This window comes from Festucalex cinctus, chromosome 1 (genome assembly GCF_051991245.1).
Source record: "Festucalex cinctus isolate MCC-2025b chromosome 1, RoL_Fcin_1.0, whole genome shotgun sequence".
NCBI lineage: Eukaryota > Metazoa > Chordata > Actinopteri > Syngnathiformes > Syngnathidae > Festucalex > Festucalex cinctus.
Window position 1 is genome coordinate 16,159,207 of NC_135411.1, and position 14,125 is coordinate 16,173,331.

Genomic DNA, 14,125 nt, shown 5'->3' on the forward strand with positions numbered 1-14,125 from the left:
TTGGCCTCTCACCCCATCCTAGCAACAAACGAAAGGGAGTTTGCAAACATGGATGCTGGCGGGACCTGAGAGACGAACTAGCTTAGCGCGAGTGCAGCGTGTCGTGTGTAAAAGGCGTTTCCAACACTCTTCGTCATGACAAAAACTCAGGAACTCGTACTTGCTTTGGGAGTGAAAAACTGCCGGCCCCGTTTTTTTCTCAACACTCAACAGAACATCTTCCGTCGCACCTCGTTGATGTCATCACTCTTCGATGACTCCCTTTTTAACGCTAACACTAGCTAGCACGAGGCTACAACAAGCCCCAACACGATGAGGATGGATTTAAAATGGGACTGTTGGCCAGGGTAAAACACTGGCAGGATCTTGGAAGTTATTTTAAACTGAAAAGGAAAACTTTTCCGTGGGTTGATATGCTACGTCGGCAGGCCATTGTAGGCTATATGTTTAAAAGAAATAAGTGGATATGGCGTTAGAAACGTATGACGATAAAGCGCTATATAATTGCACTCCATTTACCATTTAATAATTTGATCAAACTGGATTGTTGGACTATGTAGCTAGCTAGCTAGATAGCTAGCTACATAGTCCAACAATACAGCTAGCTAGCCAGCTAGCTCGCTACATAGTGCTGTCAAGACGCGATCGGTGACCCCTGCACAATCGGTGACCCGCATGCGCCATCTTGGATCGCTAACTATGGCAATGACACACTGTGTTTGAGACTTTGAGCCATATTACAGTGTTCTTTGTTTTTCCTTCTCTTTATGTGATTTCTGAGTTTGAACGCATGGTGGCACATGTGCCCCCACGATAAATGTAGCTCATGGTAAAAACACACACACCGCAGACTTACTGTAAAGTATAACAACGCAGACTCATATAAGGTAATGAGGTCAAAGGTAAAATGTTCATCTTTTAGGATTAAAAGTTACTTAGTTACTTCAAAATGCATCAATCTATTTTTTTCCCATGTTGTATCATGTTTTTACGAATGCGCACGACTGCGCAGGCATATAAAGGTATTTGTCATCGTGTGGTTGCCGTAGTTAGCGATCCAAGTTGGCCGATCTTCTGCGCATGCGGGTCACCGATCGCGTCTTGACAAGTCCAACAATCCAGCTAGCTAGCTACATAGTCCAACAATCCAGCTAGCTAGCTAGATAGCTAGATAGCTAGCTAGATAGATAGATAGCTAGATAGATAGATAGATAGATAGATAGATAGATAGATAGATAGATAGATAGATAGATAGATAGATAGATAGATAGATAATATCCTATAGCAACAAAAGCTAAAAAGAAGGAAATAGCCAGCTTTTGAGACATAACAAGGCTAACCACACAACAGTCCATCATGAATAAATCATGCAAGCTGCTGTAGCAGCCTTGGCTTTACATTGGTGAGGGGCGTGGCATTTGTCAGAGACGCGAGTGGGAGCATGGAGTAGTGAAGAGAGGCTGCATTCAAATCTTGCTAGCAGTTTGAAAAGTGCCAACTGCCCCTTTATTAAGGAAAATCACGTGGTGACTACGTGTCGGGGTGGTGCCCAAGCGCCCCCTATTGACCAGCTGCAAATGATGCTAATGCCGGGTACAGTCAATATTAGTAAGAAATGTAGTAAAAAAGGTAAATTTCTTACCTTGAGTCCGGTGGTTGACTCGCATACTGGAAACCAGTTTATTCTGCGTCGTATGCAACCACCAAACATCATAAACCGAGGATTACCTATATAAGGAAAATGACCTGGATTTTTTTTTTTTAGAGAAATACCAGGATGTAGTTGGAAATGGTAAAATGTAGGTATCCTAAAAGTATGCCAAAACTGTCTCCTCTGACAATTGTGTGTAAAACAGAATGGAATCATTAAATTTGTATTCATGGACGCGGAAGCCAAATATATGAACCTGTTTGCACTGCAAGTGTATGTTTTTCATGATGGACAGTGCGGATTTATTCATCCCCCGTCCCTTGGCTCCCTCCCAAGAACTCCCATAAAGGCGAGCGGGGGAGCCTTTGAATCAACCCACCACTGTGATACAAGAGCAGGTATTGCAACAACAACAAATGTTAACTCAGAGAAAAACTTTTGCCGCTTTTTTTTTTTTTTCCCCGAGTCGCACAGGAGCCGCATTAGCATGTGAAAAGAATAAACAGGCGCCATTCTCAGTTACACACTCCACCTGGCTGCGCACCAGCGTCCTTGTCAGAAGTCCACCCACCGCACTGGCTAACACTGAAAGACCTCCCGGGGACCGCGGTGACCATTCACTCGCTTGCCTCTTTTTTTCCCATGCACCTGTGACTGTTTTTGTGCTTGCTATTTTTTGCTTTGTCTTTTCCTGGCAACGCGGTATCATCTGAGACACACTTTGCCTCCAAAAGGAATTCTCCTGCCCAACAATGTGGTCTGTTTGTTCGCCGGATGTGGCGGGCCAGAGAGTCAAAACAGCAAAAAAAACAAAAAAAAAAACAAGTGGCTGCAGTAATAATTAAAATCGCCTCAAGACAAAATAAGCTCGGGGACGTTGCGGTATGAACGGGGCGTCGAGGCGATGCGCTACTTTTATCCGCGGCTTTCTCGCCGACTTGAGGGTCCTCGCAGGTGCTCCTGGACGGCTTCTCGTCCGAGGAGAGCGAGGCTCATCCGGCTTCTCCACGGCGCTGGACCTTGGAGAGCCGCTTTGCCGTTTTCCAAAGGACTTTGCCACAATCGCTTTGTCCGCTCCTTTCATTGTTTTCTGTAGAACACATTTACAGCATGACTTCCCAGGTTTATCCCCCTTGTGAGCCATCTGCCCCCTTTTTTTGGCTGCCACTAAAACCTGGGCTCATCTTTTCCAAACCCGAAGTAAAGCTGGGCTGGCACTGCGCGAATGAAGCCAGTTTCTCGTCCGAGTCTTACTTTCGAATGACTGGACTTTCACAAAGATTTGATACACGAGCCTAGTTTTAACTTCCACTCCCGACGGCGGCAACATAACACGGATTTAGTTGCGTGTCGCTGAAGTGTTTAGCGGGAAAAATGTTACCAAGTGGGCCGCATCAGTAAAATATAACGGTATATAACTTATAAACGATTGCCGTCAATTCTACGCAGATTTTTGCTATTTGTGTGCCAGCCATAAATTACGGAGCTCAACTGTAATCATATTGCTCCAAAAAAATAATACAAATGAAAATGGAACGCGGCAACACTGATTTCTGGACGTGTTAAATCAACCTGTTTTGCATATATATTGTTCCCAGAATGCATTGCGTGGCACAGTTAATGACGTTATAAGGACTTGTCATATCGATTCGTGTTACCAGTAATTGAATTTGGGTTGTATTTAACATGTTTGTCGGGCTACGATAAAAGAAAAAAAAATACTACTACTACTAATAATAATAATAATAAACAAACTGTAACTTTAAGGTGTGTGTAAAATAATGACATCCAGGACGATTCTCCCCTACAAGTTGCATTGCTCATCTGAGGACTGATTGTGAAATTACAAATTTTATATATTTTGATTGTGGCTGGCTGATTAATTAGTCCGACATTACATTTTTTTTTTAATTTTACAAAATAATCTCGCGGGCCAGATTAAACCACTTTGCGGGCCTGATCTGGCCCGCGGGCCTTATGTTTGACGCCACTGGGTTTAGCGTATCACTAGTCTAAGCTGTCATAATTACAGGAAATATATAGTAGGGGTGTGGATCTCTCCATAAAAGACGACTCAATACAGTTTTCGATACGTGGGATGCAAAAGAATTCAAGGACGGTTCGATATGAAAGTGGAACGATTCGAATCGGTTCAACTCAGTGGGATTACGATTCGATACGATAAAGGTACGGCTTAATTCAAAGAGGGTGTGTGGCAATGACTTTTTTTATTTTATTGTAATTTTTACATACGTTTGAATGAAACTGTCACCAGTGTAAACATGCCGGTTTAATTTGATGCATTCACACTCATAAAAAAAATTAATAATAAATCCTGTTCAAACCGGTTTGTGTTACACCCTAATTTATACTCCACAAATATATATCGCTTTGAAAAAAAAGATATAATTCTGCCATCTGCTGGCATAGTTAGTGGGTGTTTTTGATTCCACAACTCATTGAGCAGGCAGTGCTGCACAAGACGTTGCACTCCCCATGGAAAGAGAAAAAAAAAAAAAACTTAGTAAACGTCAATTAACGTTTATGGCGGCATTCATTAAGATTTTAGCATACGTCATTAAACGTTTTTGGCGGTCAAAGATAAGAAGCAAATGAAAAAATTAAGCACGGAGGTAAGTGCGCACACCTTCTTGTGATCACATATTCTTATGCAAACTACTTGACTGTGTGCCATTTTTGACCCTCAAATCGACATTGTTCAAGGGATTGTTTTGTTTCCAAGCCGTTCTATTACGATGCAATGTCGGGAATTTGACTTCCTCAGATCAGAATCAAGCTTGACAAAAATCTGCATTTTGATCATTTAAAACCTAATTGTCAGCAATTCTTTTATTAATTTTTTTATCTTTTTTTTCAACAGTACCACTGCGTTTACATTTACTGAACTCCTGAAACAATGCCCAAATGGATGAAAATGACAAAATCGTCCAATGTAGCAATAATAATTCAACCGATTGTTGGCCTGGACTGACCCTTCTCCCTGTGGTTTAAATGATGGTTCTTCTGGATGCTATCGACAATTGTTTTGTTTTTATTTTATCTACCAATATTGGAGGCTAGCGCTAACCTAAAAGCAGAACCAACTGAGTCACTTTTGAACAATTACAGAAAACATGAAGAAAAAGAAATCAACAAACAAGAAGTGTTCAGTTGCCTGGGTTCAACCGTTGTGGAGTGCCATGATATGAAAAACTGAGAATTTACACAGACAAGAAAAACGGGATTTCTTTTTTAGCAAGAATGTTGCCTTTTTTTTTTTTTAATTGACAAGGTGACAGACAGTAAGTTAAAAATGACTTTTTATTCTACTAAGCTAACAATATCTAGTGCTTTTCAAATACTTTGTATTTAATGTGGATGTATTTTGTTGTTGTTTAAGTTGACACGCTATTGCTGTATTTTGACGATACAAGATTAGCATTGACAGCTAGGTACTACTTTGGGATATTTACTTACAGTTTTTTGGCACTGCTCAAGTTACTCACAGTTAATACAAGCACTTTGTGGCTACTAGTCATGTTTTTAGCATTAAAACAGTGACTCCACAATGTTGTCTTCTTGATTTGTTTTCAAATCAGCAAGTTTTCACTCACATTTGCACAATGCTACGTTGTTAGCCTTGTTTGTAGCATTGGAATGTTGTCATTTCCTTTTGATACATTTGTACAATAGGCAACATTTTTAAATGCTAACAACTATCCATCCATCCATCCATTTTCTTGACCGCTTATTCCTCACAAGGGTCGTGGGGGGTGCTGGCGCCTATCTCAGCTGGCTCTGGGCAGTAGGCGGGGGACACCCTGGACTGGTTGCCAGCCAATCGCAGGGCATGCTAACAACTAGGGGTGTGCAAATACATCGATTATTAGATTCATCGAGGTTTGACACGTGACGATTAGATTATGATTCATAAAAAAATTGAAAAATTATTTTCCATAATAATTTAATGACAGAACACTACCGCTGCTAAAAGTACAGAAATCTGTGAAAACACAAAGTATTTTGGTTCAAAGAATTCTTATTTATTTCTAAAGGCACTTTTTGTTTAATATTTTCCAGAAAATGTGGAGTAAATCTTATTTTGCTGTAATAGAGAAATCTATTTTTGAAAAGTACTGCCCTTGAAACTATTGTTTTTACACCTTCTTGTGAAAAAGAGCAGCTTAAGGGCTGCATTGTGTTGTATGGGCATCGTTTCCATCGTTCCTGTTGGATCATTTGGTGATTGGAAATAAAAAGTAATCAACATAAATTGGTTTGGCTACTTTAATTAATGAATACTGACAAATGTGCCTTAAAAGTATGAAGTAGCCGCAAAGTAAGAAAAAAAAATCGAGGAAAAAAGATGCATTGAAAATCGTGATAATCATGATAATCGTTCAATAATCAAATTGTAGCACCCTTAACAGCAACGATCCAAATTTACAGCTGTCGAATAGTGACTCCGTCGGTCCGAATAAGCGAGCGCTTCGATCGTTAGCGCCGCCGATTGTCTCAAACAGCGCGAGTCAGAATGTAACTTCTCAAATGGCACCGCGTATGGCCAGCTTAGGAGAGAATTAGGGCATTGTGTGCAGATGCATTCTCTTAAGCATTCCAGAAACTGTTCTGATTGCCCTGGCATGTGTTTTTACACAGCATTTCAACATTGTTTTTGTTTTGAGTGCACTACTAAAACAATACAGGGGGAAAAAAACAAACAGTAAACAGAAGCTTGGGAACGTGGAAGAAAAACAAACACATTTCACATTTAATCCAACGTAAAGGAAAATAAAAATAGCACATTATGCCCTAATTGAGCGCAGTACAGTCCACAAATACTATTACAAGGCCGATCAGGATTAGCGGCGGAACGCACCTAGTTATCTATTTCCGAGTGCCAAGACTGCTAGCAGTGGGCAACTACATTTCAAAAGCTGGCAAATCCAGTTGTCTCCTAAATACAGAAAGTACTTAAATCCAGAGCGAACAGAAGAAAAAGACGGATAAAGGGTGCTCTGCATATCACCGAAAAGCTCGTGCACTTTTCAGAATCACTGGCTAGGTTAAACAAATATGCTAAGTCGAGATCAAAACAATCCTTTGATCTGCAGCCTAGTTTCCAGAGGAATGGCTTGGCTCTTGTTGTAAATAACTTGTATAAATCTATATACCGTTTGCCTCCAGGTAATATGAAAAGTGCCAGCGATTCGCAGGCAAAAAACAACCTCGTGGTTAGGAAATAGATCAGATAAAAGCGTATGAATATTTCAGCGTCGGCGCACTCTGGCATTTTGTTGCACACTTTCTAACCCCGTGTGATCATTGTACTTGTTTGGAAGCGAGCCAATGACAACTATCTGATCACGCGCGCACACGCGGGCGGGTCCCTTCTATACTTTGTAGCCGGTGGAAGCGGAGCGTTCCTACCTTCAGCGCGCCGTTCGGATGGAACACAGAGGACAACATTGTGGCACACTTGCGTACACACACAAAAAAAAGAAAGAAAAAAAAAGAAAAGAGGGCTCGAAGAATCAGAACTTGCTGACTAACTTTGCCTTCTGTTTTTTGGTGGCGCACACAAAGCAAAACGCTGTCCATTCAAAACAGACAGCATAACTCTTTTCACAGAGATGGAGGGGGTGGCGGGTGCGGGTGGGGGGGTCAGTTGCGAACAATGTGCCATGTGCCCGGCCGCAGTCACTTTGCAAGCAGGCCTGAACGGTGAAGGGCCGCATGGGGCCGGGACCGGCTGACACCGCGCCGGCAACTAACAGAACTACTTTTGTGCGCGATAAACTCCTCACGACACTTTTTTGTTGTTGTTGTGGACTTTCAACCAAATGTCAAATAAAGTATATGTTCTTTCAAACATACTGTAATTGTTTGTATTTATTACAAAGAAATAATTTTACTTACCTTGAGATGATTCAAGATGACATTCCTTACATTTGTCATGGTTTAAATAAGTTTTCAGCGCCCGAATGTATATTTGAGATAATTCTGTACAAATCTTCAATAAAATTCATGATAGAATCATCTTCGTGATGCTAAATTAAACTAAATACAGCAAAAATTTGGAGTCCCCAAACGTTCAGTTAAGGTAGAATTCCACATTAGTTGTGACAAAGTTTTTGTTTTGTTTTTTCAGGTTTAGCACTCCAACTCTGACTATTGAAGGGGATTTGAGGTTTTTTGTTTTTGTTTTTCCAATAATTTCAAAGTGTGCGACATTAACTCATTCACGCCCGGTGACAAGTATACTTGTCAATTATAATTTTTCAGAGTGGAGATAAATGGGAAGAATCTGATTATGCTCCACTGTAAATGTCAAACTTTACTGATGCCCAACCACCGGTAGACGACATCATTGCCCCATTTTATATGAAATAAACACAGTTTCAGAGTCCATGGGAGAAATGGCTGTATTTTGGCAAACCTACATTTTTCTACTGTCAATTATAAAAGAACGGGATGGGGCGAAAAGTATTCTATTCCATTCTGTCATTTGGTAGATTCGGCTTATATAATATTGAACATTATTGAACGTAATATCACGTGGGTATTGAAAATTTTGAAATTTTCTAAAATGGCTGGTCGTGAAAGAGTTAAGGATCTGTAGTAGAATGAGGAATGCATTATTACGTTATACTCTTAATGTGTTGTATCACCTCCAGAGAGTGACATTTCTTTAGGATTCCCAAACTGTAATGTGGGTGCTTAAAAATATAATGGTGGTCTGCTATAACAACGACATACACTTCCATTCCGGGTTCCAGTTTCACATTCTGCTATTTTCCTAGATTTTTTTTTATTTTTATTTTTTATTTTTAATACGTCCATTTTGGTGTAGCCCTTTGTTTATATTGGGTGTAATTCCCCTACCGACCGCTAGATGGAGACACGCTAGTTTAGTTTGAGATGGTGTACATTTGAAAGAAGAAGAAGAAGAAGAAGAAGAGGAAACAGGAAGTATTTCAGCCCAGCCTACTTTTTGTTGAAAAATATTACCGGTATATCAACTGCTAAAATCGTGCTTTTTATGCCTACAGAAAGTGACACCTGTACATTAATTGTATAGTTTACATCTTTCGGCATGATTATTGATGTATATTATAAGATGATATATTTATTAGTTTATTTAAAAAAAAAATGGAATCGGATTACTTTAAGAGGGATCGGTACATCGTTAAATTGTTTTTACAATATTTTTGTATTATCCATTTCATTTGCACTCTCTATCTCTCTGTATATAGTTACATATTTAAATGTGTTTGTATTATTGTTATTATTATTAATTGAAAAAGTGTGTTGTAAATGCTAGAGCATTTAAAGATGATATTTCTATCATGTGGATTTCACTTATTGTGGGCGTGGCCTGGAACGTAATGATCATATTTAGGTTTATATTGGAGTTCTATCAGGTTTGCAGGGGGGGTAAAAAATACAAAAACAATTTTCAGAAAAATAAGTGAGTAGATGATATAAAGAATACAATTTTGGATTCAGGAAACTATTTTATTAACTCTAGTGAACCGCCGTTTGTCACAGAAAAAATACGTTCCAGACACACCCGCAATGTGAAAATCGGCTATATAAAGCGTCCTAGAGAAATGTTTTTAGAATAGTTTTAGCTCTCTCAAACAGTTAATTAATCAAAGAACGGTTGAACTTATGAAAAAAACAAACAAACAAACAAACAAAAAACATACACACGTCTAAAGTACTCACAGGTCAAGCTAACCCCCCAATTGAAGGTCACTGTATAACGTAATAAACCAAAAGATCATTAAACTATGTATACTTAAAGGGATATTTCACTTAATTAGCCCATTATAGCAATAACAAGTTAATATTTTGTCAATAATTAATTTGATACTTTCATTATTTTTCACGTACAATTAGTACCTTTAAAAACACATTTTGCAACTTTCTGTCGACTCAAAATGACATCACAAAGGGCTGAGCTAACCAATCACAGCTCACCTTCTAGGTGTGGTCATGTGACATTCACAAGCTGAGCCCTTTGTGATGTCATTTTCAGTCGACAGCAAGTTGCAAAATGTGTTTTTAATGGTACTAATTGTACGTGAAAAATAATGAAAGTATCAAATTAATTATTGACAAAATATTAACGTGTTATTGCTATAATGGGCTAAATAAGTGAACCTTCAACCAAACTATTATCATTTCATCTAACTAAAGTCTGTTAGCTTAATGCTAACATATAATATGAAACACCATACACGGGCCCCAGTAAATTAGCATCGATGTTAGGGCTGGGAATCTTTGACTGTCTCACGATTTGATTACCATTTTTGGGTCTACGATTCGGTTCAAAATCGATTTTCGATTCAAAATTATTTGATTGACAAATGATTTCTGCTTCAATTTACAGATATGCACAACATTGTCATGTTCTACTCCAGTGTACTCCAAAGTGTCTTTTTTTTTTTTAAACATTTATTAATTTTGTATAGTAAATGCCTTTTCCCACAAAAACAGCATGTGGGCTACAACTGCCTTTTCCTCTTCTTCTTCATGTCTAATTTAAATAAAATTGGATTTTGGATATTAATATTGATTCGATTCATAAAAGAATCGAGATTCTCATTTATGAATCGATTTTTTGGCACACCCCTAATAGATGTCATGGTAACTGTAAAACTTTAAATACGTAAATGCTACTTCAACAGACACGGCGCAGCAACACAAACAACACACGACGATACTCACCGTTGGAACGATTGTAACTGCAGCTGCAGTAGTTGGAGACCTTCTCTGCCTCTTCTTGCTCTTATGCATCTTATATAATGAAAGCACACAAGTCAACATTTGTGCGGAAAAAGAAATATATTTCACTGGAAAACTGTTTACAAAAAATCTGTTAAATGCTATCTTTTCTTTTTAACATACATCCAGTGTAGTAACAATGTACCGACATTGCAGCGCCTGAAAAAGCGGTGAGGGAACAGAATGTACCATATTCTTGACCCGCCTGCCTGCGATGCGTGCCGTATATGGACGCGAACGCTGGACGTGAATGGTGTCACCCGCCGTGTCAACGCGCTACATGGCAGTCGCCGGAGCGGAGCGGTGCGAGCGGCACATATGCATGACGGCAGAAAATTGTGAAATGACAGATTCCGGGTGTGATACTGAGGGAATGACTAACTAAATAGGAGGGGCGGCTCCAGGCTGTTAAGCTTTTGAAAAAAGCAGTTTGCACATTACTTTATCTTGTCAATCAGATTCCTGGAAGGGAAGAGGTGACTGATAACTTGAATTAATTATTTTCTTTGCATGCATGTGTTAATTCATGTTAATTTATGTCCCTTACAGGCCCAAGCCAGAATATCCCGAGTAAAGCGCCACCTCTGGCACCCAGATCACCACGCCACTCGCTTTGCATATATTTATATCCAATGAAAGACTTTTTTTTTTTAATCCTGTTGGAACAAGAACTGACTGCCAAATTTGATTTTTAAATGTACTTTTTAAGCTCTTCCTCTTTCACCACTCAACTGAAACATGGAGCGGTGTTTACCGCTCTGATAGGATTTGAAAGTTACAGATTATATTCTCTTAAGTAAATTAAAAATAAGCCACAGTTCAACTAGTAGCACAATGTTAATATTCATATCACTTGGAAAGCATACAGTGTTGCGTTAGAAGCATGTCAAAAACAAAACAAAACTATGACATCAGTGTTATGAATGCGTTTTCCAACATTCATCAAGGAATTATACATGAATATAAATAACAAATTTGTGTTTGGGGATTTTTTTTTTCTCACCGACATTGAATAATGGCTGACCCAACAATTTTTATGCCGCAAATTCATGATAATATTCACTAGGGCTGGAATCTTTGACTGTCTCACGATTCGATTCGATTACGATTTTTGGGTCTACGATTCAATTCATAATAATTTTTTGTAATTATTTGATTGACAAATGATTTCTGCTTCAATTTACAGATATGCAAAAAATTGTCATGATCTACTCCAGTCTGCTTTGCAAGACAAAATGACAAATAGAGACATTAAAGTGTCTTTTTTTGTTTAAACATTCATTAATTTTGAATTGCATGTGCCTTTTTCCACAAAAACTGCCTTTTCCCCTTCTTCTTCATTTCTAATTTAAATAAAATCGATTTTTGGATATTAATATCGATTCGATTAATGAACGAGAATCTCGATTCTTTTATGAATGGATTTTTTTGGCGCACCCGTAATGATCACCGTTTCAGTTTTTCAAAAGGTTACGCAAAAACTGCTAAATCTTTTCCCACAAAAACACGGAAGACTTTGTGAAAATATTCAGCATGGATTTCTTTTAACTCGTAACATTATGAGTGGAATCTGACAGTTTGCAAAATCAGTGATCGGCTGTAATGTTTTAATTTGCCCATCGATCAATCTCGTCATTGATCGGCTCCACGAAATAAGACACTACGTTATATTTAATGTTTATCATCATTTTTTTAATTTATTTTTTTATTTTTTGTTTGTTTGTTAGTTTTTTTTCATTTCAATTTACCTCAATTATACGTGGGGGTTTTAGCTATTCGTGGCGGCAGCTGACGGTAGAGTAAATATCAAAGATGTTTTAATAGATATATTGTTCCATCTTTTAATCTAATCGGTGATTGTTTACCAGTTCCTTCAAATTCACTGATCAGCCAAAAAATCCTGATCGTGTAAAGCCTAATTACGAGTAATATTTTTCCTAGCATTTTCCTTAAATGGATACTTTACTTATTTTTCCATTTTTGGCAATCAAACATTAATATTTTGGCTATAATAAATTTGATATTTTAATTATTTCTTCATGTACAATTAATACCTTTAAAAACACATTTTTCAACTTGCTGTTGACTGAAAATGACATCACAAGGGCTCAGGTAACCAATCACAGCTCAGCTTGTGAATATCACATGGCCAAACCTAAAAAACAGGTGAGATGTGATTGGTTAGCTGAGCCCTTGTGATGTCATTTTCAGTCGACAGCAAGTTGCAAAATGTGTTTGTAAAGGTACTAATTGTACATGAAAAATAATGAAAGTATCAAATTAATTATAGACAAAATATTAACTTTTTATTGCTATAATGGGCTAAATAAGTGAAGTATGCCTTTAATTTAGCAGTAAATAATGTGTGAACAAAACATTTAATTGAGAATATTGTCATTCTATAGCATAATTGCCCAAGTAATTTGACTTAATTACAATATCAATGAAAACTAGACTTAAGTGCAATTTCTTGAGAAATTGCGCGGGAATGCTGAATGAGGAATGCTAATAGGTGAATGCTAAGATTTGAATGTATGTGGAATGGTTATGAAGTTAATTGAGAGATAAATTATGAAATTATCACCTCCTGGTTACTGTACAATGCGCTCTAGCAACTGTGCCACTGAGCAGTATCAGACACCTGGTAATGATGATAAGTTATATGTATGGAAGTGGACGTGAAAAGTGATACTTAGAAAAAGTTCAATGTCTGTCCCATTGAAAATGAATGTTGAAAAGTTAATATTAAATGTGAAATTGTGCAAATACTGTAAGTAATGTGGAATCACACGATATATACCCCGGGAGGCGTGAATTTTTGAAGCTAGTTGAAATTTGAACAATGTAAATTGGAAGTATTATGTGGGATTTGTTATGCGGCAAAAAAGTGTGGAGAACAAAAATCACAATAACATATGTGGGAATGCTGAAGCATTCCCACAACTACAAAATGTGTGCTATTTTTTTTCTCTTAACATCTGCGTAAAATCGTCACGCATCCAAATGACCGTAATCCACAAAAGTTGAATCGAGGAAACTGCACTCTTGTTGTTTGCTGAATGTTATTATTATTTTTATTTTTTTTTTGCATTTCAAAAATATTAAAAAATGAGCAATTATGATATATTAGTCTAAAAATATTCTGGAGGAACTTAGTTTTCAGTTTGCAATTTCCCACCTTTTCTCCATGTTGCTGTTCTATAAATACAACAGACATGTAACCATTTTTTCCCCTTTGGACATAAGGATATTACACAAAAATTCAGGAAAAATTACATATAAAAATAAAGTATTCTCTTCGCTTTACTTCATACAAACAACGCAATTTTCCGAGTCATAACGCAGGTTGGATAATATATCCGTATTTAAAGGGTAAACACATTTTAACAAGCAATTGTTGCTGTCCAAAATGTATTTCATACGTTGCACCAGACACCGTCATGCAAATTATTTTTTTGGATTGCGGAATGCCATGGACATGGACGGCGTTTTTTTTTTGTTTTTTTTAGTATTTTGTTTAGCCCTTACACACTGGACATCAAAGGCTCATTCCCGCCGTTTACCGTCTCATTGTCCTGTGTGTAATATACAAATGCGGGATGGGGCGGTTAACGACAACCTCGTGTGTCATCTGAGGTAGCACAAGAGACGTAAACAGAGGCAAGAATGCGACCGGTGTGT

General features: G+C 37.9%; 1 long non-coding RNA gene across 2 annotated transcripts in view; it reads left to right on the forward strand.

Moving 5' to 3' along the window:
* Positions 1 to 14,125, forward strand: part of LOC144017676 (uncharacterized) — a 121,270-nt gene that overhangs the window by 93,234 nt on the left and 13,911 nt on the right. Inside the window, exon 7 of one of the 2 annotated variants that reach the window (XR_013283229.1) lies at positions 4,533 to 5,243. The exons of the other annotated variant lie outside the window; for it this stretch is intronic. This is a non-coding gene — a long non-coding RNA (uncharacterized LOC144017676). Of the gene's footprint in view, positions 1 to 4,532; positions 5,244 to 14,125 lie in introns of those variants that run through there. 2 annotated transcript variants of the gene reach the window in all.